Source organism: Pituophis catenifer, unplaced genomic scaffold (genome assembly GCF_029215685.1).
Source record: "Pituophis catenifer annectens isolate HBS135680 unplaced genomic scaffold, rPitCat1.0.hap2 SCAF_1, whole genome shotgun sequence".
Taxonomy (NCBI): domain Eukaryota; kingdom Metazoa; phylum Chordata; class Lepidosauria; order Squamata; family Colubridae; genus Pituophis; species Pituophis catenifer.
The window spans coordinates 289900814-289928637 of NW_027256881.1; positions in this window are offsets into that span (position 1 = coordinate 289900814).

The window sequence follows — 27824 nt, forward strand, 5'->3', positions numbered from 1 at the left end:
GGGCTGTAGTTGTTTGGCGAGAAATTTGGCTAGGTTTTGTAGAGGTGAGCCTATGGAGCTGACTATGGGTCTAAGTGGGGTTCCTTCTTTGTGTATCTTGGGGAGACCATAAAGCTTAGGGCATCTGGATGATTTCTCTCTGGGGATGATTCTTTGCTGAGTCTCTTCGCTGATGGGGGAGGCTTTTATTTTGGATCTGGTGGTTTTTTCCAGGTAGGTGGTGGGGTCTGTGTTTAGGGGTTTGTATATGGAGTCTTGGAGTAGGTTGGTTAATTTGGTTTGGTAGTCAGATGTGTTCATTACCACCGTGGCATTGCCCTTGTCTGCTGGTAGGATTATTATGCTGGTGTCTTCTTTCAGGTTAAGTAGTGCTGTCTGTTCCTCTTTGGGTAAGTTACTTTTGGGTGGCTTGCTGGTGCAGAGGATGTTGGTGATTTCGAGTCTGATTCTGTTTCCGTCGTCGGGGTTGATTTTGGTCAGGCTGGTTTCAACTCCGCATATAATGGTTTCAGTGGGGATGCTTTTGGGAGCGACTGCAAAGTTGAATCCTTTGGAAAGGACATTGGTTTCGGCTTTGGTGAGGATCCTATCTGAGATGTTATGCACTGTTTGTTTCATGTGTGGCTGTGAGGGTGGAGGGGATTGTTTCTGGCGTTCTTGTAGTCTTCGGAGTTTGTTGGTGTGTGTGTTGAGCTGAGCACAACCAAGCCCCCACCCAAACAGAACACACCCCCAGCCAATCAGAGCACAACCAACCCCCCATCCAATCAGAGCACAGCCAAGTCCCCACCCAATCAGCTCACACACCCACTAGCAGTTAAAAGGAAGAGACAGCTGCGATCTCACATTGCTCCTGGAAGCACGAAGCCGAGAACACCAGCCTGAAGATGACGAATGAGACTTCGTCGAAACGTCGCCAAGAAACCTTCAATTTTACGTGGGACAAGACCCAAATAACCAAAGACCTACATATATATATATATATATATATATATATATATATATATATATATATATATATATATATATATATATATATATATATATATATGTTTATGTAAGTTTTATACATATATATATATATGTATGTATGTATGTTTTCTTTCCTTTTCGTAGGCTTTATGTGTATTTCTCTTTAGCCAGGTTCTTCCTATGTAAACCAAAATTTTTATGCAGCCCTAGTTCAGTGAAATCACAATCCACTAGTTTCTAGGCTTTTTTTTTTTTTTCTGGCAGCCAGAAAACACTCTGCTGCCCTTTGGGAGACTAAGTCTCCTTAGTCTCCCAATGGGAGACATATGTGTGTGTGTGTGTGTTTGTGTGTGTGTATGTATATATGTGTGTGTGTGTACATATATATATATATATATATGTAGGTCTTTGGTTATTCGGGTTTTCTCCCGTGTAAAATTGGAGGTTTCTTGGCAACGTTTCGACGAAGTCTCATTCGTCATCTTCAGGCTGGTGTCTTCGGCTTCGTGCTTCTAGGAGCAATGTGTGTGATCGCAGCTGTTTCTTCCTTTTAACTGCCAGTGGGGGTGTGAACTGATTGGGTGGGAGCTTGGCTGTGTTCTGATTGGGTGGAGGTGTGTTCTGATTGGTTGGGGGTTTGGCTGTGCTCTGATTGGATGGGGGGTTGGCTGTGCTCTGATTGGATGGGTGTGTGTTCTGTTTATGTGGGGGCTTGGTTGTGCTCGGGTTAGTCTGAGTAGCAGGGGGATTTGAGCTGGTGAGCTGTGTTGCTGTTGTTTGGCTTCATGTTCGTGGCTGTGCTACCTCTTCATGGTGAGTGTCAGTCTGCTTCATGCATGGATTGGAGGGATTTAAAGAGGCTAATGATGCAGCTGTGGTCTGGCTTCTGGTCTGCGGTTGTGCCTCATCCTCAGTGTGGGTTTGAGTCTGCTTTCTGCGTGGATGTGTGGTGGTTGCATCCTGTGTGGCTCTCGTGAGTGTGGGTCTGGTGTCATTCTTTGTGTTAGGGACTCGTTTGTCAATAAGGGCGGGTTTCCAAATGGCTGGTAGGCGGGAGGTATCATCTCGTTTATTCATGCTGTGTGGACATTTTTCTATCTCGATGGCTTCTCTGAGTATTCTGTTGTTAAAGTGTTCGGTTTTGGCGATAGTTCTGGTCTTTTTAAAGTCAATATCATGTCCTGTGGCTTTGAGGTGTTGGACCAGGGAAGAAGTTGGTTCCTCTTTTTTGACTGAGTTCTTGTGTTCTTCAATGCGTGCACTTATTCTTCTGTTGGTTTGTCCGATGTATGTGTTGGGGCAGGCGGTGCATGGGATTTCATATACTCCTTGATTTTCTAACTCAATTTTGTCTTTGGGGTTTCTTAGGATGGTGGATATTTTTCGGTTTGTGCAGAATGCTGTCTTGATGTTGTGTTTGTGGAGGATCTTGCTGATTCTATCTGTGGTGCCTTTTATGTATGGGAGAAGGGCTTTGCCGTTTTCTTGTTCTCTGTCTTGGATTTTAGTGGGGGTTTCTTTTTGGATTAGGTTGGTAATCTTATTTCTTTGGAATCCATTGGATGTTAATACGTTAGTGAAAGTGTGTAGTTCGGTTTTTAGGTGTTGTTCGTCAGCTAAGCGAAGTTCCTAGAACCTATGGTCTCACAGTTTCTAACTGATGCCTTAGCCACCTAGAGAACCAAGTGGTTTTCTATCACTTTAATATCTTAACTGTCAAATCTAAGGCTGGTTGTTGTACCTACCGTAATCAGTTTGGTCCTTCTTATATTTAATCTTAGTTCCATTTTTCTTTGTGTTTCTTATCTTTTATTATTAGAGCTTGCAGGTTATCTAGATTTTCATCTATCAGATTGGTGTCAGCAACATGGCACAGATTATTGATTCCTCCCTGCCCTTAAAATTGCACTCATATTCCAGTCCAGCTTCCCTCAATACATATTCTGTATCTAAACTGAATAAACATTCGAATTTACCCAAAGCTTGAAGGTCTAGCTAAAGCAAGAAGGGACCTACATTGGCCAACCACGATAGAGAAAGATGCTGGAAATTTAGTGAAAACATCACAGGCATAATATCTTCTGTGCAGGAGAATGCAATGTTAAAATACTTTTGTATTATACCAAAACCCGCACATTGATATAAGTCCTACAGAGAGAATATTGTAATGACTCCCTAAGGTGTAGAAAATTTGAGAACTGCAATGCTTACTAAGATAATGGTTTTCTTCAACTAGTCACTGATAGTTTTCTGTAGTAGTAGAATGTTTTGTGAAGGTTCATGTAGAGCAAAGATGGAAGGCATATAGAAAACACCAATGGATAGCATATATTACCATGAGAACACCAATGGATAGCATATATTATGAGAGCTTTAGGAAATTACCCAGCAATCCAAAGGATTTCAAGTGCTACTCTCTATTTTTGTCTCTTTTGAGATATTTTTCAAAAATTGTTTCTTATCTTCCAGAAGTTCAGAAGTTATCTTTCTTGCAGTTCATTCATAGTACTAGTTAAGCTCTGGCTGGAGGTGAAAGAGTAATTAAGGACGAGTCATCTCCTCCCAGTCATTTCCTAGCTTTCTGGGGTCATTTACCTGTAATTTCCTCAGCAGAAGATGTGCCTTGCAACTTTGCCACTGATTATTAAAGAGCATTTGTAGTCAGTTTAGCTCCATTAATCCTTTCCCATTCTTGTTCTGCCTACAGCACAGAACAAGACTCTACCAAAACTTTAGCTCAATAAAATTAAGGTGGGTGACAAGTTCAACCACATTTGAAACTCTTATTTTCCAAAACTCAGAAAGTTCCTTTTTCTTTGTCTATGCCTTTCCCTCATTATATTTTCCCAATCTGACGTTCACCGATAATGCTATGAAAAATTGATTTCCTTTAGCAGGAGTGCTGTCCTATACATTTATTTATACTGTTCTAACAGGTAATTCTGTTTTTTTATAATATTTATATTTGTTGACTATATGAATCTCAGAATTATGTATTTTTGAATCACTGCAAAGGTAAAGTATTTCTTTTGCTTACAGAAATCACTGTCCAGATATGTTCTCATATCTAGCTTTTTAGCTTTTTATTAGATTTATAAAGCTAAAAAAATCAAGCAATAATGTCTTCAGTGCAATATAACATAGGTTTAAAATAATATTTTCAAAAACAATACACATGAATTTAAAATAAAAAATAAATAATAAAAAATAAAATAAAAAGAGCCTTGATAGTACAGTGGTCTATGCACCCTGTTATTAACACAGCTGCCTGCAATTTACTGCTGGTTTGAATTTCTCCAAGGCTCAAGGTTGACTCAGCCTTCCATCCTTTCTAAGGTAGGTGAAATGAGGACCCAGTTTGTGGGGGCAATAAGCTGACTTTGTATAAATATACAAAAGTATGAAGGCTATTGCTTAACGCATTGTAAGCCGCCCTGAGTCTCCGGAGAAGGGCGGCATATAAATCAAATTAAAAAAAAATATATATCATCTGCCTCTTGCAATATTCAATAAATAGATCTCACTGTAGTCTCTAAGAATGAAGAAAAAAAATTCAAAGTTGCATGAAATCCATGGGCTATATGTCCAGTTCTGAATTGACTGGGCACATTCACATGCATTCCTTGATTCTGCCATTTATCCCAAATCTTTTTATTAAAGTATGATCATTTTTCATTTTGCTGTTGTTGCTTTGATCAAAAGTTGAAAATAAAAAATGGCATTCTGTGTCCTAACCTCTACATAAATTATTTTTTGAGGTAATCTATCTTTGGTTCATATCCTACCTGGTTGGGAGGAATTAAATTGACACTTGCATGTGGATTTTTTTGTCATCAATACAATAGTACAACTACCTTTCTCAATAACTCAAAGAGCAAAAATATGTTTTGCTCATGCACTTCTTGACATGAAGGACTGTCTCTTCTCAGTGACATTCGCATTACCCACCAGGGTGAGGAGTTACGAAATATTATGTATTCCCTTTCCTAGGAAAGTCCATCTAGCTGGACCAAGAAGAAGAGCCTTTTCTGTGGTGGCTCCCTCCCTATGGAACATCATCCCTGTGAAGATAAAATTGACCCCCCACTTGGACACTCTTTCACAATGCCCCAAAGACTTCTTTTTGCCAATGGGTCTATGGATCTTAAAGTTGATGGATCCTATCAAGTAACTTATTTGTTTGTTTGTTTGTTTGTTTTTTACCAGGGGGTGACAACAATTTTTTTATTGGGTATTTATCTTGTAAGCCACCTGGAGTCACTGAGAGTGAGTTGGGCAGCCATAATAATTTTCTTAAATAAATAAAGCTGCACTATATTTCCCAGACTTTAAACACAGTCATCTCGTATTCCTTCAATCAAAATTCTATTAATTATCATCTATGCATTCTTAACAAATTAACCCTGTAGAATTTTTACATTCATACTTGTTGCCTTTATCTTTGTATACAACAATAATCTTGAATCTGTCATGGATGCAGTATCCAGAGGTATTGAGCAGGTTCTGACCAGTTCTGGAGAACTGGTAGTGGAAATTTTGAGTAGTTCAGAAAACCAGTAAATACCACTTCTGACTGGCCCTGCTCCCATTTATTCTCTGCCTCCCGAGTTCCAGCTGATCGGGAAGAAATGGGAATTTTGCAGTATCCTTGCCCTGGAGTGGGGAGGGAATGGAGATTTTACAATGTCCTTCCCCTGCCATGCCCACCAAGCCATGCCCACCAAGTCATGCCATGCCCACCAAGCCACGCCTACAGAACCAGTAGTAAAAAAAATTGAATCCCACCACTGGCAGTATCTTTCTCTCTTCTCTCTCTCTCACACACACACAAACTCCATTAATGGTTTTAACTCTTGATTCACTTATTTGTTTAGTATTTTCATTGGCTAGTTATTAATTATACATCATCCAGAGTTATTTTTTATTTATATGGGCAGCATATAAATTTGACCAATAAATAAAAATAAAGAATTTTGCACTTTTTGGACTTGCTGGCATGTGGGTTGGAAAAATGTTATGTATTGATGTAATTGTTGTTAACATGGTGTTTAAACTTTGTTCTCTATAGTCACATTATGTATCCAAATCTGACATCTAAACTGGCTTAATATTTTATTGGTTTTTTCCCCACTTAAAATAAGGATATTTGTAAGCTTGCTTACAAAGGAGAAATTGGCCCTCTTTCTCATGTTAAATTTTAGCCTTTATACCAGGATTTGCTTACAGTTGCAAGTTAATATATGGAATGATAAGTTTTATATTTGTTAATTAGTATTATTTTAGGGTTCTTTATGGCCTTTTTGCTGACATTGGGATTGGAAAAGATGCTATTTATTGGATTTGCCTATAGCTAAGAGTTGAATTATTAGATGAAAAGTTTTATATCTGTTGACTGAAATGAGGTGAACAGATCATGAAACTGTTTATACTTTGTGATGAGGGTGATAAATTGTTTTCTTAGGGTTTTCTTTCAATTTCTTTCTTTTTTTCTTGCATCTTTTATTTGCTTTTTCTATTTTTCCTTTTTTTTAGTTTGTATTATCTTTTACTATTGTAAATACAACTTTTTAATGTTTTTTTTAAAAAATATTTTTTTCATTTCATTTCACTCATGCTTTTCAACATTTATCGCTATTACATTTCAATCTGCAGTCTTCCATGTGTTATTGTTTTCCACAGATGAGCCCATAGCTATTGATCATATCTGTTTTGTTTAGGCAAATTACACTTAATCAAGAAGTGCATATGTAAAATACATTTGTTCATAATACAGGGAACACACAGTATAGGTCAGTGATGGCTAATCTTTTCCGGACCGAGTGCCCAATGCACACACATGTGCCCAAACTGCCAAAATGCAATGCGTGCAGCCCCTGCACATGTGCCCCACCCGTGCATGTGCACATTATCCTCCCGGATATGCCCCACCCCCCTCATGAGCATGCAACCCCCTGCATGAGCTCTGCCCCTGCACATGTGTGACAGAGACCCAAAGACCAACTGGCTGGCAGGAGGTGCGCGCGCATGCACAGCAGAGCTGAATTGGGGTGATGGCTTGAATGCCCACAGAGAGGGTGCTGCGTTCTGCCTCTGGCATGTGTGCCATAGGTTCACCATCACGGGTATAGGTTATCACTCTTATGTCACATCAGCATTCCCTAACATGTGTGCCAGTAAGGATTCTGGCACACATGTATTCCACATGTGGAACCAAAATCCAGCTTTTCCCCAAGCATGCTGATATTCTTTTATACAAACAAATATCTGTATTTTAAAAATTACCTTCCAAAGAATTGAAAATGTTGAAATTAAACTCAGATCCAATTTTATAAGGGTTTGTAAAAGTACGCTTATTAAATACAACTTCATCCATCATACAGCCAATCTTGCAATGATCAGTGTTTTAAAACTCCAAAAAAGCTAGGGATATATTAAAAACCTCTTACTACAAATTGGTGTGACATTAAAAGTAAGGATGGAAGAGAGAATTGGTGTGGGTTTTGATATAAATAGACTACATATAGCATACCCTAAGGAATGTATACACAAAAATGACATTTTAAATTGAGTGCCCAAGCATGGATAAATAAATGCATATGGATTTTCATGTATACCTTAAAAACATTTATAACCCGATATGGAAAATTAATTCTTATTATATTCCCATTTCATCATTCCTGCTTGTATTTTTGTCAAGGTGCAAAATCCTACATTTAACACAAACTGATTATCACAGTGAATGTTCAGAGAAAAGAAAAAATAAAAACTTTTCTAGGAGAGATTATCATTGCATTTTGAACCTGGACCCCCAGGACAGAAAGGGAATTAGAATTAGGGATATCTGGTGGGACCACAAAAAAGGGTCTTTTCGGTTAGGGCTTTTTAAAAAAACAAAAAACAAAAAACTGTAATCTGCCTGGAGTAGCCTATGTATTTCATTTGTTTAATAAAACAGGCCTTATACATCTTTTTTGTTTGGTATCATATTTGTACAATACTTGTAAAATGTAGTATGGTTAACCCAGGCAACATCTGAGCTGGTATGGCTTTCTGAAATTTATGTCTCACCATATTTTTTATCTTTTTGTCTGACTCCTCTGATGAGAACTGTCCGGTATGGTTGAACCTCTGGCATAGCTCTCATCAACCACATCAAGGTAGTGCCTTCACTGGGGGTTTGGAAGGGTTTTGGAAGATTATCTAAAGGACAATGAAGAAGATGCACTGAAGTTAGTATGCAAGGAAGGCTTGCTGACTATTGGAAAGGCCAAACTGGCCTACAAGAAAGACCAAATGAAGAACAGAATGGAGGCCTGGGAAGCCAAAGCACTACATGGCCAGTACATTAAAAAAATAGCAGGGAAAGCAGATAATAACAAGACCTGGCAATGGCTAAGAGCAGGAAAGTTAAAGAAAGAGACTGAAGAATTAATTCTGGCTGCACAAGACGAAGCCTTAAGGACAAATGTATACAAAGCCAGAATTGAGAAGACAGCAACAGTGCCGCCTATGCAAAGAAGCTGAAGAAACAGTGGACCACCTGGTAAGCTGCTGCAAGAAGATTGCACAAACTGACTACAAGCAGCGGCATGACAAAGTAGCAACAATGGTGCATTGGAAGATCTGCAAGAAATATCATTTGCCTGTAAGCAAGAACTGGTGGGACCATAAAAAATAGAAAATGAAGAAGTTAAATTGCTCTGGGTCTTCAGAATCCAGACAGACAGGCAACTGTCACATAACACCCCAGACTTAACAGTTGTTGATAAGAAAGCCAAAAAAGTCTGGATAGTGGATGTGGCAGTGCCTGGAGGCAGCAGAATATAAGAGAAAGAACTGGAGAAGATAACAAAATACAAACGCCTACAAATAGAAATAGGACAACTATGGCAAAGGCAAGCAAAGGTAGTACCAATAGTAATAGGGTGCAACCTTGGGTGCAGTCCCAAAACAACTGAAGCACCACTTGAACACCAGAGGCATTGACAAATTTGCCATCAGTCAATTGCAGAAGGCGGCTTTACTTGGAACTGCTTCCATCCTGTAACAATATCTGTAACAACATCAAACATTCAGATTTGCCTATCCGAAGTCCTTGGTAAGACTTGATAGGTAGACAAAAATGCAAAACCCAGTCTGAACAAACCCAGTCTGAACATCTGGCTGATTGTGTGAATAATTAATAAATAATAGTAAAGTAGTAGTAGTAGTAATTATTATTATTATTATTATTATTATTATTATTATTATTATTATTAGTTAATCTTTAGTGAGATTCACAGCCTTTGAGGCTGGTTAATAGCTCAGCAGCTTGAGTCCTAACCAAGGAGCTAGGAACTGTTAAGGTATCGTCGGAGGATGTAAGCTGTTCCGAGTAAGGTGGTTTTTTGTAGAGTCAAAATGTTCAAGTCCGGCAATTTTAGAATTTCTAAATAGCGGGGTAGCCCTTTGGGTATTGCTCCAAGGGCTCCAATTACAATCGGGACAACACACGATTTCTTTTTCCACAGTCGCTCAAATTCAATTTGCAAATCTCGGTACTTTGTGATTTTTTCTTGCTGCTTATCTTCAATCCGTGCATCACCAGGTATTGCAATGTCAATGAACCATACCTTTTTCTTTTCAACTATTGTTATGTCAGGTGTGTTGTGGACCAAGTGCCTGTCAGTCTGAATCCTAAAGTCCCACAAGATCTTGAGTTTCTCATTCTCTAAAACTTTCTCAACCTGATGTTCCCAGTGGTTTTTGCTGTACTCAAATCCAAACTTCTGGCACAATTTCCAGTGAATGATCTTAGCAACACGGTCATGGCGTTGTAGGTAGTTTGTGAAATTTTGCTGCACCCACTGATCAGGTGGTCGACTGTCTCATCTTTCTCATTGCAGAGGCGGCATTTGCTGTTGGTGGTAACATGTTGAATTTTTGCCTTCATGCAGTTTGTGGCTAGGGCTTGTTCTTGAGCTTCAAAATAAAGCTTTCTGTTTCTTTTTTCAGTACTCCTGATCTTATCCAGTTCCAAGTTAGTTTCTGGTCAGCTTTGCCTTCAATACTTTTCAAGTATTGGCCATGCAGAGCTTTGTGTTTCCAATTTTCAGCTCGCTGCTCAGTTACTTCTTTCTTATATTCTGCTTTTGTTTTAGTTGTCTTTAAAAGGCCTCCTTTATTTACTTCCTTAATCATTGGTTCTTCACTTTTCTGGATGTAATCATTCAAACTGCATTTTTCTTCTTCCACAGTCTGCTTTACTTGTAGGAGTCCTCGACCACCCTCTGCTCTTGGTAAATATAATTGGTCAACATCACTTTTAGGGTGCAAGGCATGATTCATTGTCATAAGCTTCCTTGTTTTTCTGTTCAAATTGTCTAACTCCATCTGGGTCCAGTCAATTATTCCTGCAGAGTATCTAATCACAGGTATAGCCCAGATATTTATGGCTTTTATGATGTTTCCTCCACTCAATTTGGACATTAATATCTTACGAATTCGCCGAATGTACTTAGCTGAAGTTAATTCCTTGACTTTATTATGCATTAAGTCAGCGGCTTCTAAAATCCCCAAGTACTTGTAGCCTTCTTCTGATTTTACTGCCTTTATCATTTCTTCATTCTCTAGTTCTATTCCATCCTCTTCTATGATCTTGCCTGCTTTGGTTGCTATTGTTGCACATTTGTCAATTCCAAACTGCATACCAATGTCTTGGCTGAATTCTTTTGTGTTTTCAATTAATAAATTCAGTTCAGCTTTTGTTTTACCAAACAGCTTCAAATCGTCCATGTACATCAAGTGCGAGATTTTCAGTCCTTTCTTTGCAAGTTCGTATCCACAGTTCATCTTCTTCAAAATGATTGTCAGTGGTAGCATTGAGAGTATAAAAAGTAGGGGTGAAAGGGAATCGCCCTGGAAAATGCCTCGTTTAATTTCAACTTGACCCAGTTCTTCTTCATTAGCCATAAGTTTCATTTTCCAGAGGTTCATTGAAGATTCCATGAATTTTTGTATGTTGCTACTGATGCCTAATATTTCCAGGCATTTCTTGATCCAGCTATGGGGAACTGAATCAAACGCTTTCTTATAGTCTATCCAAGCCATGAACAGGTTGGTTCGTCTTTTCTTTGAGTTCTTTAGGATTAGCTTGTCGACCAGCAATTGATCTTTTGTTCCTCTTGAGTTTTTGCAGCATCCTTTCTGTTCTACAGGAAGCAAGTTATTTCTTTCCAGGTATCCATAGATTTGATTTGCAATGATACCAGTAAGAAGCTTGTATGTTGTTGGCAGACAGGTGATTGGCCTATAGTTTCCAGGGTCTTTTCCTTTTTCTTTATCTTTTTGGATCAAAAATGTCCTTCCAGTTTTTATTTTATTTATTTATTTATTTTCAATTTATATACCGCCCTTCTCCCTGAGGACTCAGGGCGGTGCACAGCCAGAATTAAAAACATGAAATACAAATATTAAAAACAATTAAAATCTATATAAATTTGGCCCAAAATTTAAAAATCCACAAACCAATTAAACATTTAAAAATTTAAAAAAATTTCTTCCTAAGCCAGCCCGGCTTGCTGGAAAAAGTGGGTTTTAAGGGCATGGCGGAAGGCACTGAGGTCTTGGATTCTCCTTATCTCTGGGGGCAGCTGATTCCAGAGGGTAGGTGCCCCCACAGAGAAGGCTCTCCCCCTGGGGGTCACCAGCCTACATTGTTTGGCTGATGGCACCCTGAGGAGGCCCTCTCTGTGGGAGCGCACGGGTCGCTGGGAGGTCGTCGGTAGCAGCAGGCGGTCTCGAAGATAGCTAGGCCCTATGCCATGGAGCGCTTTAAAGGTGATAACCAACACCTTGAAGCGCACCCAGAAGACCACCGGGAGCCAGTGCAGCTCACGTAGGAGCGGTGTTACATGGGAGCGCCATGCTGCTCCCATCACTACCCGCGCTGCTGCGTTCTGGACCAGCTGGAGCCTCCGGGTGCCCCTCAAGGGGAGCCCCATGTAGAGAGCATTGCAGTAGTCAAGGCGAGAGGTGACGAGGGCGTGAGTGACTGTGCACAGGGAATCCCGATCAAGAAAGGGCCGCAACTGGCGAATCAGGCGAACCTGATAAAAGGTCCCCCTGGTTACAGCCGTCAGATGTTCCTCCAAGGACAGCTGCATATCCAGGAGGACTCCCAGATTGCGAGCCCTTTCTGTGGGGGCCAAGGACTCGCCCCCAATAGTCAGTGATGGAGTCAACTGACTATATCGGGATGCTGGGAGCCACAGCCACTCAGTCTTGGAAGGGTTGAGCTTGAGCCTGTTCCTCCCCATCCAGATCCGCACAGCCTCCAGGCACTGAGACATCACTTCAAGGGCATCGTTGGGGTGGCCTGGGGTGGAGATGTACAGCTGGGTGTCATCAGCGTACTGATGGTATCTCACCCCGAAGCCACGGATGATCTCGCCCAGCGGCTTCACATAAATGTTGAACAGAAGGGGTGAGAGGACCAATCCCTGTGGCACTCCACAGATGAGAGGCCTCGAGGTCGACCTCTGTCCCTCTGCCAACACAAACAGCTATGGAGAACTGAATCAAACACTTTCTTATAGTCTATCCAAGCCATGAACAGGTTGGTTCATCTTTTCTTTGAGTTCTTTAGGATTAGCTTGTCGATCAGCAATTGATCCTTTGTTCCTCTTGAGTTTTTGCAGCATCCTTTCTGTTCTACAGGAAGCAAGTTATTTCTTTCCAGGTATCCATAGATTTGGTTTGCAATGATACCGGTAAGAAGCTTGTATGTTGTTGGCAAACAGGTGATTGGCCTATAGTTTCCAGGGTCAAAAATGTCCTTCCAGTTGTCATCCATTCATCATTTTCAGGTGTTTTTAGGATCTGGTTCATCTGGGTTGCCAATCTTTCGTGCAGATTTGTAAGTACCTTTAACCAGAAGCCATGCAGCTCATCCGGTCCAGGTGCACTCCAGTTCTTCACTTTTCTTGACTGTCTTTGCACCATTGCTTTTGTTATTTTCACATCTTCCATTTTATGCACTTTAATAGAGTCCTCAACCTGTTTGATCCATTTTGCATTTCTGTTGTGCTTCTTGTTGTTGTCCCACAAATTCTTCCAGAATTTCAGAGCTTTCTCTTTATCAGGCTTTTCATTTGTTGTTACTCCATCTCCATTTTCTAAGCTCTTATAAAACTGGTGCTGATTTGCTCTGAACTGTGAGTTTTCCTTGAACTGAAATACTTGGTTTTCATACCTTTTAATCTTTTCAGCGATGGCAACAATCCTCTGCTTCAGCTCTTCAATTACTACCGCAATCTCCTTATTCCTCAGATCGTATCTTGCTTCCAGGCTGCTTTTGACCTGCTTGTTCTTTAGCTGACCTTGCCTTAGGTTCTTCAAGTTGCTCAAATCTCCACGAACTTTTTTGATCTTCAATTCTAACCAAATTTTCCACTTAGGCTTCCCCTTTTTGCCTCTTTGGTTCTTTTGTATTTTCAACTCCAGTTCTTTGGTGGTTATGATGGCTGCTGCATACATCAGTTGGTTTGTTTCGGCTAATGTAGTGGTTCGAATAGTTTGCACAGCCTCATTGACCTTTTTTAGTACATTTCTCAATTCTTTCCGCTTCACTTGGTTGAGCTTTGGCAAACGTGTTCTTTCAGCATCTTCTATTTGATGCTTTATTTTTCCAGCTAATTGAGCACTATCTGTTGATGTTTGTTCTTTAGTGCTTCCTTGTTCTTTATCTTCATCCATTTCAGTATCCTCTTCTTCCCTTTCTTCCTCAATTTGCTTTTGAGTCTGGAAATCATTCTTGATGTTACTCTTCTTTGTTGATGTACTCAGACCATTAATTGCTTTCTCTTCTATTGCTATTAATTCTTCTGTAGTGAAACATTTGTGGTTTAGGATTACACGTCGTTGGTCCATTAACCTTTGTTCACTGGTGTCACAGTCCGTATGGTTCATCTTCCAAATCTGATACATTCATTTTTGAAATCCATGTTTTGCTGGCTCAGACTGATAGTAAGCTTCCATAATAGAGGTGTTTTCTTCTCTGGTCCAGATTTTTCGCTTTTTGGGTTTTTCTTCCAGTAGTTTGTCAGCTCCATGCTCTGGTTGCCTAGCAGAGGGAGCTGAGCCCTGTAACTCATTTTGCGTAGAATGCCCAGGAGCCATAGCATCCAACGGAACCCTTGTTAATCCAGGCGACGGTTCAGCCGGCATAAATTTCATTTTTTCTGTATTCACCATGTTTGAATGGGTTGTGGAGCAGATTTAGTCTGGCCCTTCACCTAAGGTCTGTCTGATATGGTTGCACCTGTTCAGCATAGCCCTTAGGATCACTAGAGCACGCAAGCCCCTCTACCATGACAAGGTAGAGCTCCTTGGAGGGGATTATTATTATTATTATTATTATTATTATTATTATTATTATTATTTAATCTTTAGTGAGATTCACAGCCTTTGAGGCTGGTTAATAGCTCAGCAGCTCGAGTCCTAACCAAGGACCTGTTAAGGTATCGTCGGACGATGTAAGCTGTTCCAAGTAAGGTGTTTTTTTGTAGAGTCAAAATGTTCAAGTCTGGCAAATTTAGAATTTCTAAATAGCAGGGTAGCCCTTTGGGTATTGCTCCAAGGGCTTCAATTACAATCAGGACAACACACGATTTCTTTTTCCACAGTCGCTCAACTTCAATTTGCAAGTCCTGGTACTTTGTGATTTTTTCTTGCTGCTTATCTTCAATCAGTGCATCACCAGGTATTGCAATGTCAATGAACCAAACTTTTTTTCTTTTCAACTATTGTTATGTCAGGTGTGTTGTGGACCAAGTGCCTGTCAGTCTGAATCCTAAAGTCCCATAAGATCTTGAGTTTCTCATTCTCTAAAACTTTCTCAACCTGATGTTTCCAGTGGTTTTTGCTGTACTCAAATCCAAACTTCTGGCACAATTTCCAGTGAATGATCTTAGCAACACAGTCATGGCATTGTAGGTAGTCAGTTTGTGAAATTTTGCTGTACCCACTGATCAGGTGGTCTCATCTTTCTCATTGCAGAGGCGGCATTTGCTGTTGGTGGTAACATGTTGAATTATTATTATTATTATTATTATTATTAGTATTAGTATTAGTATTAGTATTAGTATTAGTATTAGTATTAGTATTAGTATTAGTATTAGTATTAGTATTAGTATTAGTATTAGTATTATTTTGCCACTGGTGTCATTTATTCACAGAATGAGTAGAAAGTTTGTCAGAAAAACAAACATTCATGTAGATCATAAAAATAATGATTTAAGGGATAAAGATTGTCCTACCTCATTTGTCCATGAAGCTGCAAAGATCAGAAAGTTGAACATTGTCATGTCTTCTTGGAGACTTTGTCATGTCTACTTCCAGACTGTGAATTTAGAAGGATTATTCTAAATTAATCCTTAAGGATTAATCAGAAAACTGCAGTAGTTAGTGACTTAAATTTGTTATCTATGCAAATTTGCAACACTATGCAAGGTGTTGGTTATTACCTTTAAAGCCCTACATGGCTCAGGGCCAGGGTATTTTCGAGACCGCCTTCTACCGCAGAACTCCCAATGACCGGTAAGATCCCACAGAGTTGGTCTCCTCCGGGTCCCGTCAACTAAACAATGCTGGCTGGCAGGCCCGCAGGGGAGGGCCTTCTCTGAGGCTGCCCCAGCTCTCTGGATCCAGTTACCACCTGAGGTCCGGACCATCCCCACCCTATTGGCCTTCCAAAAAGCGGTGAAGACCTGGCTTTTCCGGCAGGCCTGGGGCCGTTGATCTCGCTCTTGTGATCCCGCGAGATCCAGCCATGAATGGTGTGAATGAGTTTTAATGCTTTTAATGTTTTTAATTTTTAAATGTTTTTTATAATGATTTTAAATGCATTGCGAGCCGCCCTGAGTCTTCAGAGAGGGGCGGCATACAAATTGAATTAATAAATAAATAAATGGATTTCCTCAAAAATAATTTTGAACAACTTGAAGTAGTAATGTTAATGAAGTAGTAATGTTACTACTTCATTTATAATGTTACAAATTAATAATGTTACAAATTAGCATTACATCAAATGGATATTAAAATGAGTTCTTGATGCTAGAAGGCCAGAATGGATCAAATGTTTATCCAAAAATCTGATCTGAGAAACTAGGACATTCATTGTTACCAGCTACCAATCACCCTTTGTTTTACAGCTTTTGTGTCTGTCATATAATATTCCTCTTCTAGGAAAATAGAAGAGAAATAGAAATTAATTCTCCCCCACCCCCTGCTTTGAAGAAGCTACCTCCCAACTGTGTTGTGAGGAGAATAGAATTTAGCTGCACAAGTGCTATTAGCACCATACATACATGTCACCGATAAATTGTGGGGTTGATGCATAGCTGAATTGGGGATTATAATTTATGTTCTAAATTCAGAGCATTTGGAAACCAACATATTTCATAGCCTGCACTTTGCTTCTGCTTTCACCATGAAATTATCCATACTCATTCACTTATGCTATGAAACAAAGCCCAGTCCTTTGTCTCAGCTCTAGACAAACTGAAATAGAAGAATAATTTATATATTTTTTAAAAAAGCGCTACATGCGAATCCATTAAACCACCACCACAATAACAACAACATTGTTCTATCAACCAAAGCATTTCTCAGTTTCTAAAAATGCTTTATCAAGATTAATGCCCTGGTGTTGTTTTGAAATCGAAAATGGCACAGAATAAAGATACTTGGCAAATATCCTATGAGGTAAACATTCTCATATGTAGTGGGAGGAAAATCTATTGCAGTTAGTACTCCAATTGAATTTTTTTTTCCAGGGGAAACTTGGAATATTTTGTTTATAACCTTAGGCCCACAATTTTCAAACAGACAACTGAGTCAAACCTGCAAAATATAAATATAGCAAACAGGTAAATGTGCATGCCAGAACAAGACTTTACACTTGCAAAACAGATAATTTCACGCACTAGCAGTAGCCTGCACATGCTATTATTCATTTTATTCATGCATATGCAAGATTCTAGAACACAATTACCTGCTTGAGTTTGTGCATATATTTTCTTAGCAAACAGTCTCAGTGTTGATGTTTTTACTCATAAAATAATTTTATCTGTGCATACAATTTTTCCCAATGCCTTTGGAAACAATTCTCAGTTTTTCATCTTGAATCTATATTCATGTCAAGGATTTATTGATGGAGAAACTTTCTGTAATCAAAGTATGGGTAGAGAGAAGGATCTATGGTGAAATTTACTATTGACCCCCACTTGCTGCATATGTCCAGAAAACAATAACCTGTATAATATACATATACTTATATACTTGCATAAAACCCTGTATCCAGTGGTGAAATTCAAAATTTTTACTACCCGTTCTGTGGATATGGCTTGGTGGGCGTGGCATGGCATGGCTTGGTGGGCGTGTCTGGGGAAGGATACTGCAAAATCTTCATTCCCACCACACTCCAGGGGAAGGATACTGCAAAATCCCCATTCCCTCTCCACTCCTGGGGGGGAAGGATATTGCAAAATCTCCATTCCCACCCCACTCTGGGTCCAGCCAGAGATGGTATTTGCCAGTTCTCCGAACTACTCAAAATTTCCGCTACCGGTTCTCCAGAACCTGTCAGAATCTGCTGGATTTCATCCCTGCCTGTACAATTTATAGTCATTAGGTAGGAAACATTTCTTTAACTACAGCTGTACAACTCTAAAAGATATGTTTCTCTAGTCAGAAGAAGTAGTAAATTACACTGAACTGCTGGATGAGATAGATTACAAAGACAGAATTCTTAGAATGTAGAATTCATGGGAAAGATTCTGGAGATGACAAGGAAAACATAAAAAATGCTTTCAATCATGCAGAATTGTTCATTTAAGACAGCATCATTCTTTTGAAATTTTTATAAATTCAAATTCTTTATCTTTGAAAAGATAAACAACTATTAACCCTTTATGCATTTCATTAATTTTTTTAATTATGCATTTTATTAACTATGCAAGTGTTTGGTTTATACTAAATACAAAATCAGTATGTTTTGTGCTTCCAACTTTAAAAAAAACATGGTGTTGTTACATTGTACCAGCCAATCATGCTGTGAAAAAGATGAAGAAATACTAACATGCTAACATGCTTAGATACGAAGATGTGAAGCAAAATGATTCTATAGCCTATTTTCATAATGCAGTCAGGATAGTATATTACCAAATTGTAGATCTAGTAGACAATTGTTCAAAAAAAAAAAAAACATTGTTTCAAATTGTGCAGCTTTAAAATCTTAGTAATAGATGATCAGGTAGGTCCTTTTAAACAGTATAAGTCACAAGACTATCTTGCCTATCAAAATATTGTAACCATAATTAATTCCTTGAAAGTGGGGAAATCTCCCAGTTCTGATGGTTTTCCAGATCATTATTATTAAAAAGAAAAAGATGTTTCCAAGTGCTACAAGAAACCTATCATGTGTTCCTGAAGAAATTTACTTCCTTGATTAATATGGAATATTTTTAACAGCTACTTTGGCCCCTAGGTTTCTTCTGGATTCACCTATGACCATTAAGAGTCTGGTAATACTAGTTTTTTAAATAATATAATTGCTTTAACTCACAATAGAGAGAATGCAACAGCCATTTTTTGTTTGAATTCCGAGACCAATTTTGATATGATGTTGGACATTCTGAAATGGTTTTTGGCTCAATGAGGTTTATTTTAAAGAGGGGGGGGGGGGTTGGAGTCCAATCAAAATAACACAATCTATTCATTTATCATATAGGATTACAACATGTTTGCTCTTTGGTAAAATATCTGTTTTGGAACATGACAAAATACAATCTTTTAGCTATAATTTGATTGTAGAAATGCATACTCTAAATTTGACTCTAGAAATTCTGAGCCATAAAAAAATTATAAAATGTTAAAAAAGTTGAAAGGCAGAGTATAATACTTTGTTATATATGGATGATATGTTATGTCTCATATATAAACCAAAAAATTCAATATTTCTTATATCACAAATATTTGACTCTGACACCCTGTCTGGCAAATCTAGAAACAGTAGAAAATCAAACTTGATGTCCAGTTTCAGTGAATTTCCATATTTAAATTATATATTGGTTGTTTTGTTATATTAAAGTGAAAAAGGATTTCTAAGAAGCTTTCTAAATTAGTAAATATGAATTTATCTCCTACCATATAATACAATTGAAAGAAGATCTGGATGAAATGATCTAAAAATTCTCAGAGTGTTTGGCATAAGGTAAATGTGATTACAATGACAATAACTTGGAGGTTAATTTATATTTTAAGAGGTTTTTCTGTTTACATTATTTCAAATTATTGTTACACTATTAAATCAGTTTCCCTGATGAGGGCATTGGTCAAGATTTTTCTGGTAAATTATAATTGCTTGTTAGCACAATGGCTATAGCTTTCCATACTTTCAGTCTTAACATTGAACATTTATTTAGCTTCAATTAGGAATGGAAACATCAAATTCAATTCCTTTTGCAGCTCAACCTGAAAGCTGTTATTTGACTCTACTGAAATACTGACAAATATTGGGGGTTCTGGTTTATTTTGATTCAATACTTGCACTTAATACTGCAAGATGCATATATGTGTGCACAGACACATAAAGCTTGTGTTATGGGGTCACATTAATTTTAAAAATAACTACTAAATCTATTTCTTGCATAATTTGAGCTTCTGCTAATATTATTATAGTGAACTTTTAAGTTAATGGACCATTCAGTGCAAGGGGTGTCAGTTTCTCATAAATATCCATTAAATCAAAATGGCATCATTCTTGAAGATTTACATCATTTGTGTAATGATGATATTACACAAATGATATTAATTGTCAAATGATTATTTGTGTCATTTGCATAATGATGTCATTATACAGATGTTGCAAATCATTGTGAATGATGTAAAATTAACTTAACTGCCTCATCCAGATTATTTCAAATACAATTAATGGGGTATCAGGGAGATATCCAGACAGAACTTTCGTTTCCTGCATCTGAAGTCTGCAAATGAACTTTTGTCACACTGAGGTTTCACTATATTTTGCATCAGCTTCGCTGATGAAGAATTTTTAAAGTATCTGTAGAACTTGAAAGCAAGTATTTGTCACTGAAGAGCAGTGCTCAGATGTTTGGTCAGCTTTAGTGTTTTCAGTTCAACTCTTTGTTCTTGATACTATTGCTGCTTTTATCAAAAGTTTAGCAAAAATCAATTGGGGCTCTAAAGACACAAATCCCCTTTTATGAACAATTGAAGGAATTGGATAAAATTAACATTTATTACTTTGGGGACTTGGGGAATAATGCGTTTGAATGCCTTATTCCTCAGTGGAAGGTTGCTTTAAATAATGTGGTTAATCTCCTTTCATCTAAAAAAAAAAGGCAGACACAAAAAGCAGTTTTGTGAGTGCTGAGATGATTGCCATTTCCTCGCTGCTGCTCTTTTATTTTTCAAGATGACGCCCAGCTGATAGTGCCATAATTTATTTTTAATTTAACATTTTTACTGAGATTAATGGCAGTGGAGAACAATGAGAGGCTGAATGTGAGAAGATATCTTGGAAGAAATTGTAAATTTATAGTAATACAAAGAAGGAACAAAGAGAGAGGAGAATATGAGAGAATAGAGTAGCAGAAAGAAGAGAAGGATGTGGTAGGTGTGCAAAAAGTAGAGGAAGAATATAAGGGAAACAATGAAGTTCTAAAGCAAGGATCTCCTTGTAGTAGGAGACAGGCTTGAATCATCTCCAGTGGCCATTTTGTAGTGCCTCAATACAGGAAAGCAGCATAATCAGCAAGGGAGGGACATGGTTGATTTGCTGTCATCTAAAGCCATGGCTGTTGAGGTTGAATAGGCATGACAACAGTTGTCAGGGTGTCTTGAGGAACAAAATAAGTCTTTGAAAAACATGGCCTGAAAAGGACTGTTTGTCTTAGTTGTTGAAGGGAAAGCAAAGTTCATAGATCAGGCACTATCCTCTGGAGTTATCTGCACTGGAGTGCTGGTAGAGATTGTGGAAGTCAAGGAACCAGAATTGTGGGCATTAAGCATGAGTGAATGGCAGTAGTTGGCTCTTTCAGTGAGGTGCAAGAGAAACGGTAGTAGCTGAAGCATTTAATACTAGGCAAAAACTCTGAGACCAAGTGGCCATTGCTGCAATCCTTGGCAGAGCTACCAAGTATAGGGAGTGTTGGGGAAGTAATAGAAGTTACTGAGATTCTGCACTGTTGAGTTTGGGAAAATGTAGGTTAGGAAGCTGCGATATTGAAGGAAGAAGAGTACCTCATGATCGAGCTCTTAGGGTAAGATACCCTAATTTATTATATTTAATAATTGAATTATAATAACCTTAATATAAAGTTTGACAGAATATAAATTTAATAATCTAACTTTAATCTAACTTAATAATATAAATTTAATAATTACATTACTGTTAGGGTGAGATACTGAAGCCAGTTTGGTCTTGTAGTTAAAGCAACAGGCTTGAAAGCAGGAGATTGTGAGTTGTAGTCAGAGGTGGGTTTCAGCAGGTTCTGACCAGTTCTGGAGAACCAGTAGCAGAAATTTTGAGTAGTTCGGAAAACCAATAGTAAAAATTCTGACTGGTCCCACCCCCATTTATTCTATGCCTCCCAAGTCCCAGCTGATCAGGAGAAAATGGGGATTTTGCAGTAACCTTCCCCTGGATTGGGGAGGGAATGGGGATTTTACAGTATCCTTCCCCTGGAGTGGGGTGGGAATGGAGTTTTTACAGTATCCTTCTCCTGCCATGCCCACCAAGCCACGCCCACAGAACTGGTAGTAAAAAAAAATTGAAAGCTACCACTGGCTGTAGTCCTGCACTAGCCATGAAAACCAGCTAGGTGATTTGGGTCAATCAGTCTCCGTCAGTCCAGCCCACAGGTTTTTTTATTGTGTGGGAAATAGGAGGAAGGAAGAGTATTAGGTATGTTTGCCACCTTGAGTTATTTGTAAAAATAATACAGGCAGAATATAAATAAATAAATAAATAAATAGAAAAATAAAAATAGTCTAAAAGATATCTTCTTGTGGTGAAAAGACATGGAAAGAATGATCTCTTTATGTGTACTGAGAAAAGGGAGAGGAAATACGTGCAGGGAATTCTGATCTAGGATTTTTAGTTTGGGGAATGCTTTGAGGATGATGTGAGTATTGTAGGAGTTAGCTAGAATGCTCTGGCTATCCCTTTAGGTTGATTGATTTGTGTGTTCAATGATTAAGTTGGAAGCAGAAGAGGGAAAAAATGGTGGGCATCAGATAGATAGCTTGTATTAATTGGCAGGGTAAGGTATGAGGAAAAAAGCTGAAGAATCTGTTACAGGAAAAGGGACATCATAGTAAGAGAATAACAGAGTTGGAAGGGACCTTGGAAGATTTCTAGTCCAACCCCTGCTCAAGCAAGAAACTCTATACCATTTCAGACAAATGGTTGTCCAATCTGTCTTTTAAAAATTTCTAGTGTTGGAGCACTCACAACTTCTGGAGCAGCGGTTCTCAACCTGGGGGTCGCGACCCCTTTGGGGGTCGAACGGCCATTTCACAGGGGTCGCCAAAGCCCTCTCTCGCCCCCCCTTCACTCACCCTCACCCTCTGTTGGATCGCCCGGTCGCCGTTCGCTTACCCTGCCCACTCCCAATCTATTGCTGTCTCCGGAGTCCCAGCTGGTGGCTAGAGGGAAAAAAAAACTTTAAATTCTTGCCGCGGGGCTTCAAAGAGCTAGCTGCAAAGAGGTAAATTCCTGGAGCAAATTTTTTTCCCCCTAGCTATGCTGAAAAGAGAAAGCAAAAGCAGGGTCTTTGGTGCAACGTGACAAAATGAGGCAGAGAGATTTTTTTTTCTTTTTCCTCACCAAAAAAGGTAGGTACAAAACTGCAAACAATGGGAAATTTAGGGCAAAGAGGAGGTTCAAGATTTTAAAACACAAAAGAAAAAAAGCTCTATTTAACTAGGGAATTGTAATAATTGAGATACTATTAATTGTATATTGTGTTGAAAGCAGAAATGGTTTGGAGGAATATATGGGGGAAATTATTTGGTTTATTATTATTGGTAAATATAATTAATTGATTTGTAAGAAATTGGATTGCATGGAAATAATTGGAATATTCATGTTCATATTGATAAATATACAAAAAAGATAGTTATATAACTAATTGATTTATATTAAAATGTTGAATTTGTATTAAAAAACTGTATTACATAATTAACCAATGTGAGGATGGATATAAAAATAGATGACAATACGAAGGGGTATAATATAGAATAGAAGGGAAAAATTGAATTTGATTAAGATTAGAGATGAGGATGAAGGGTAATATTGGTTTTTTTAAAAAATAGATGAGGAATAAATATGGTAAAAAGGAAATATAGAAATTGTAAATTTAATTGAAATGACTAAATACTGTGTTGGAAGAAATATCCTTCTGGGTTCTGCTCCAAGTGGGGAAAAAGACACTGGAAACATGGAGACTGCTTGGAAAGATGTTTTAATGGTGGACAGTATCATATGGCTTGATGGGGCCCATTGTGTTAGTTTCCGTTGCTATTGTGTTGCAAATGTCCTTTGACAAAGGATTGACTTTCTGCCTCTGGCCCATTAACAAAGGGTGGGGGGCAGGAAAGTGGGAGCTGCTTTGTCTGTAAAATATGCTTCTCCATTTCTCATCCAGGGAAATATAATATTCTGCCTTTTTAATATTTCCGAAAATATTTCATTCTTCTAGGAAAGGGGTGGGTGCTAACCTCCTACAACTGTTTAAATTTGTGAACCGGCCAAATACTCTGTTCAAAGAAAATACGTTGTATGTTTGTATGTGTGTTTCTAATTATTGCTATTTATTGCTATTTGTTCTCTTTTATTCTTTAAAGTTTAACAATTCATTCTTTATCTTAATATCTTTATATTTGTTTGGGGTTGGCTTTCTTCCCTTTCATCTTTTTTATTGTACAGCAATCTTTCTCCTCAAGCCTACCACCTCTGTCTTTTCTTTCTTACTTACTTTCTCTTCCCCCCCTCTTCTTCTTCTCCCTACTTCCTCTTTCTCCTTCTCCTCCTCTCTTCCTCCCTCTCTTACCTTCACTCCTATTCTAATTTCCCTTCCCTTCCTTCATCCCTCTCTATTGCTGTATCCTTTTATGCATATGGACTACTCAGAGGGCTGAAAAAGTTATTTTTGACTGGTCCTCACACTTTTGACCAGTCCTTAAACTTACAACTGTCCTCACAATTTATGTTTTTGCCCTATCTTGTCACCATGGTGAAGAGAAGCAGTTGTGAAATGAGTGACACGGTTGTTAAGAATGGTACAATGGGCATAAATGATGACCAGTCATAACTGCGAAGACCGGTCAAAAGTGCGAGGACCTGTCAGAAATCACATTTTTCAGCCCTCTGGGTAGTCCTTTTGTGCACAGGGACTACTCAGAGGGCTGAAAAAGTTATTTTTGACTGGTCCTCACACTTTTGACCAGTCCTCGAATTTACGACTGTTCTCACATTTTACGTTTTTTGCCCTATCTTATACCATGTTGAAGAGAAGCAGTTGTGAAATGAGTGACATGGTTGTTAAGAATGCTGCACAGGCATAAATGTGAGGATGGTCATAAGTGTGAGGACCAGTCAAAAGTGCGAGGACCTGTCAGAAATGACTTTTTTCAGCCCTCTGAGTAGTCCCTATACACATAGCCATGGCCACCCGGTCACATGACCAGCTAGCCGTGCCCACCCAGTCACATGACCTCCAAGCCATGCCCACAAAATAAGCCACACCCACAGAACCGGTAGTAAAAAAAATTTAGAACCCACCCCTGGTTGGGGGTCACCACAACATGAGGAACTGTATTAAAGGGTCGCAGCATTAGGAAGGTTGAGAACCACTGTGTCAGGTTTCGGTGCTATCTTAAATAAGGTTCATTTTCAAGCGCAATCTCTCTAATGACTCATTTTTATTTAAGAACATAAAAAGCCGACATTCCTGATTTCATTTTTGCAGCCAAACTGGCCCCTCCTTCCAACCCCCTCCTCTTCCGCTCTCCAACCCCAATGTCCCATTGGCCATCATGCAGATCCATCTCTACCTCCTGGCATGTTCTTTTCACAGGAATGTAGCCCCCACCCTCGTCTCCCAGGAAACACTATCTGTACATACAAAACTAGGTAAAAGTTGAAGAACTTTTCATCTTGTTATGTCAGCGCTGGAAGAGAGCCTAATTTGGAACGCTGACACACTATTCTGGAGGCAACTCATTCCACTAACTAATTGTTCTAATGGTCAGGGAATTTCACACATACATAAGATGTTGGATGTGACTGCTCCAGTTGTTAATTCCAGATTACTACTTGGTTTATCAGGTATCTCTAAGAAATGAAATAAAGAGCTACCTGGTGGAAAAAAAAATAGTGATCATATGTACATACCCTTGTTTAAACTGCACAATAAAAGTTGCAAATGTTCTTACCATTCAGCAATTAGCTACATCTGAAGTCCAGCAGCCCTCCTCATTTCATTTTGGGAAGAAATGATCAGGAGCACCAACGCTCTTGCTGACTGCTGTAATGAGCTTAGGATATTTTCTCATTCTAATTAGATATTTGCTCAGAGTTGGGTGCCACTTAGATGGAATCAAATGTATTAAACTGGCATAATGTTTTGCATATCATCTGGAATTTGTTTAAGCTTGTAATAGCTGAGGAAATTGGTAGGATTTTATGTAGTATGAACTATGCCACATTGGGCATAGTTCCTGACTCTTTCAGGCTGCTGTGAGTGGCTGGACAAAAAAAGACAAAGGTTTCCCCTGCCCAGTTGTGTGTCTGACTCCATGGGGCAGTGATCATCTATGTTTCTTAGCCAAGAGAGCCAGCATTCTCTGAAGACATTTCCATGATCAGGTGGCCAAGATGCATGGAATGCTGTTACCTTCCCATCAAAGTGGTACCTATTTATCTACTTGCATTTGCATGCTTTCAAATTGCTAGGTGGAAGGAGCTATGGCAACAACAGAAGCTCACCCTGTCACACAGTGCTTGGGTCTCAAACCCAGGCTGTCAGCTTTCCAAGCTCAACATCTTTAATCACTGAGCCACTGCACTATTCGAGTGACTGGAGAGTGATCCCTAATCCATCTATCTCAAAAGAGGTAGTATTGTGTCCTGTCTTGCAGCTAACTCTTGATCCAACTGTACTGAGAACTTTTGTCCAGTATCCAAATTCCTTTTCTGGGGTGTTTTTGGAGAAACTATATACTGTGGGTTCCTAAATGAAGCAAATTATCTGGATTCATTCTGATCTGCATTGAGTTACATGCATAGGATGAAATGGCATTGGTTTCTTTGATGAATCACCCAATCTCAGCTGAGTGATTGCTCTCAATAGGTTGACTCTTTATATGAACAAGAACATCCACCAGTTGGAGATCTTCATGCATACATACCTTCTGCTCCAACAATAGGTTAAAACTGTAGCTATGGGGGAGATATTTCCCAATTTAAGCTGCTATGCCAGTCACAACCTTAACTGGACAAAGAAGCTCAGATGCCATTGATTCATACTTACTATCTCTCAATTTACTATCATTCAACACACTCTATTTAGAGAATTTGAAGATGACTTGGGAACTACTGTACAACTGGTGCAAAATGCAATGGTCAAGATAAAGCCTACGTGGCTTGGCAACCAGAAACGGATGCTCTATGTACAAGCTCTGACTTTTTTTCATCTCAACCCCCTATGTAAATATAACTTGGATATAAACCTGTGTCTTGGATCCTGGAATATAAATTATAATTTATCTGTTAAACATATATGAAAAATATGTTTTAAAATTAACCTAGAAAATATTACCTTTCAGAAACTGAATAAAGGCATTACTATAAAACTATTATGTAACTCAACCCCATGTTGTTTTTTGGATAGTTCCCTTTGTGTGTCTCTGTGTGTTCATCTTTGACTATGGTGAAATATTTAATTCCATCTAAAGTATTGAGAAATACAACAAAGAAGTGATATTAAAAATATGTCATATAGTTTACCTTTTGTATATATTCCTACTTTGTACTATAATGCAAATCTGGGGAAAAAAAACCTATGGATTTTCCTCCTCCTTTATTTCTATACTAGATGCTAACCTGAGTCCAGCTAATAAGCACAATATAGGTTTTACCAGCTCGGTGAAATATCTTTCAACTATGAATTATTCTCAGTGCTAACACTGAATCTTTCTTTTTCCAGTGTTGTTAGTCTCTTGGTGAATTCTCTTGTGCCTCACTTACTGCAGAACTTCAAGCCTGATAAGAAAATCAATGCTGCCAGCAAAGGTGTGAACAGATGTTTTATCTCCACATTGTGTGCATAAATGCAAGTGCTCTGATGTAAATTGATCAAACTGTAGAAACAAATCATTTAAGATTTGTGCAGTGATTAATAACAGAGGCCAGTAATCAAATCTCCCTGCCACCATCGCATCTGTTAGAGAGACTTTCTAGTTTGCCCTATTATGCAAATGTGCAATAAAATAAATACATTACTTGGTTTAGCAGCTGGTTAGAAAACATTGTTCTAGGTGATTATTTCTAATGCATTGTTTTTACCACTGATGGCTGTTAATGCAAACTAATTCACTTTTGTTCATTTGGCAGATCATACATTTAAAAGGGAAGGGGAAAAAACCAAAGATATGGTTTTCTGATTCTCAGATGCCTTTTCTTTTCACAGTACTCATGAAATGGGGCAGATATACACATTAAGTCCAAAATCCAAAAATCATGTTCTATAGATATACCCCCTAGTTTGTCTGCATTCTGCCTAATT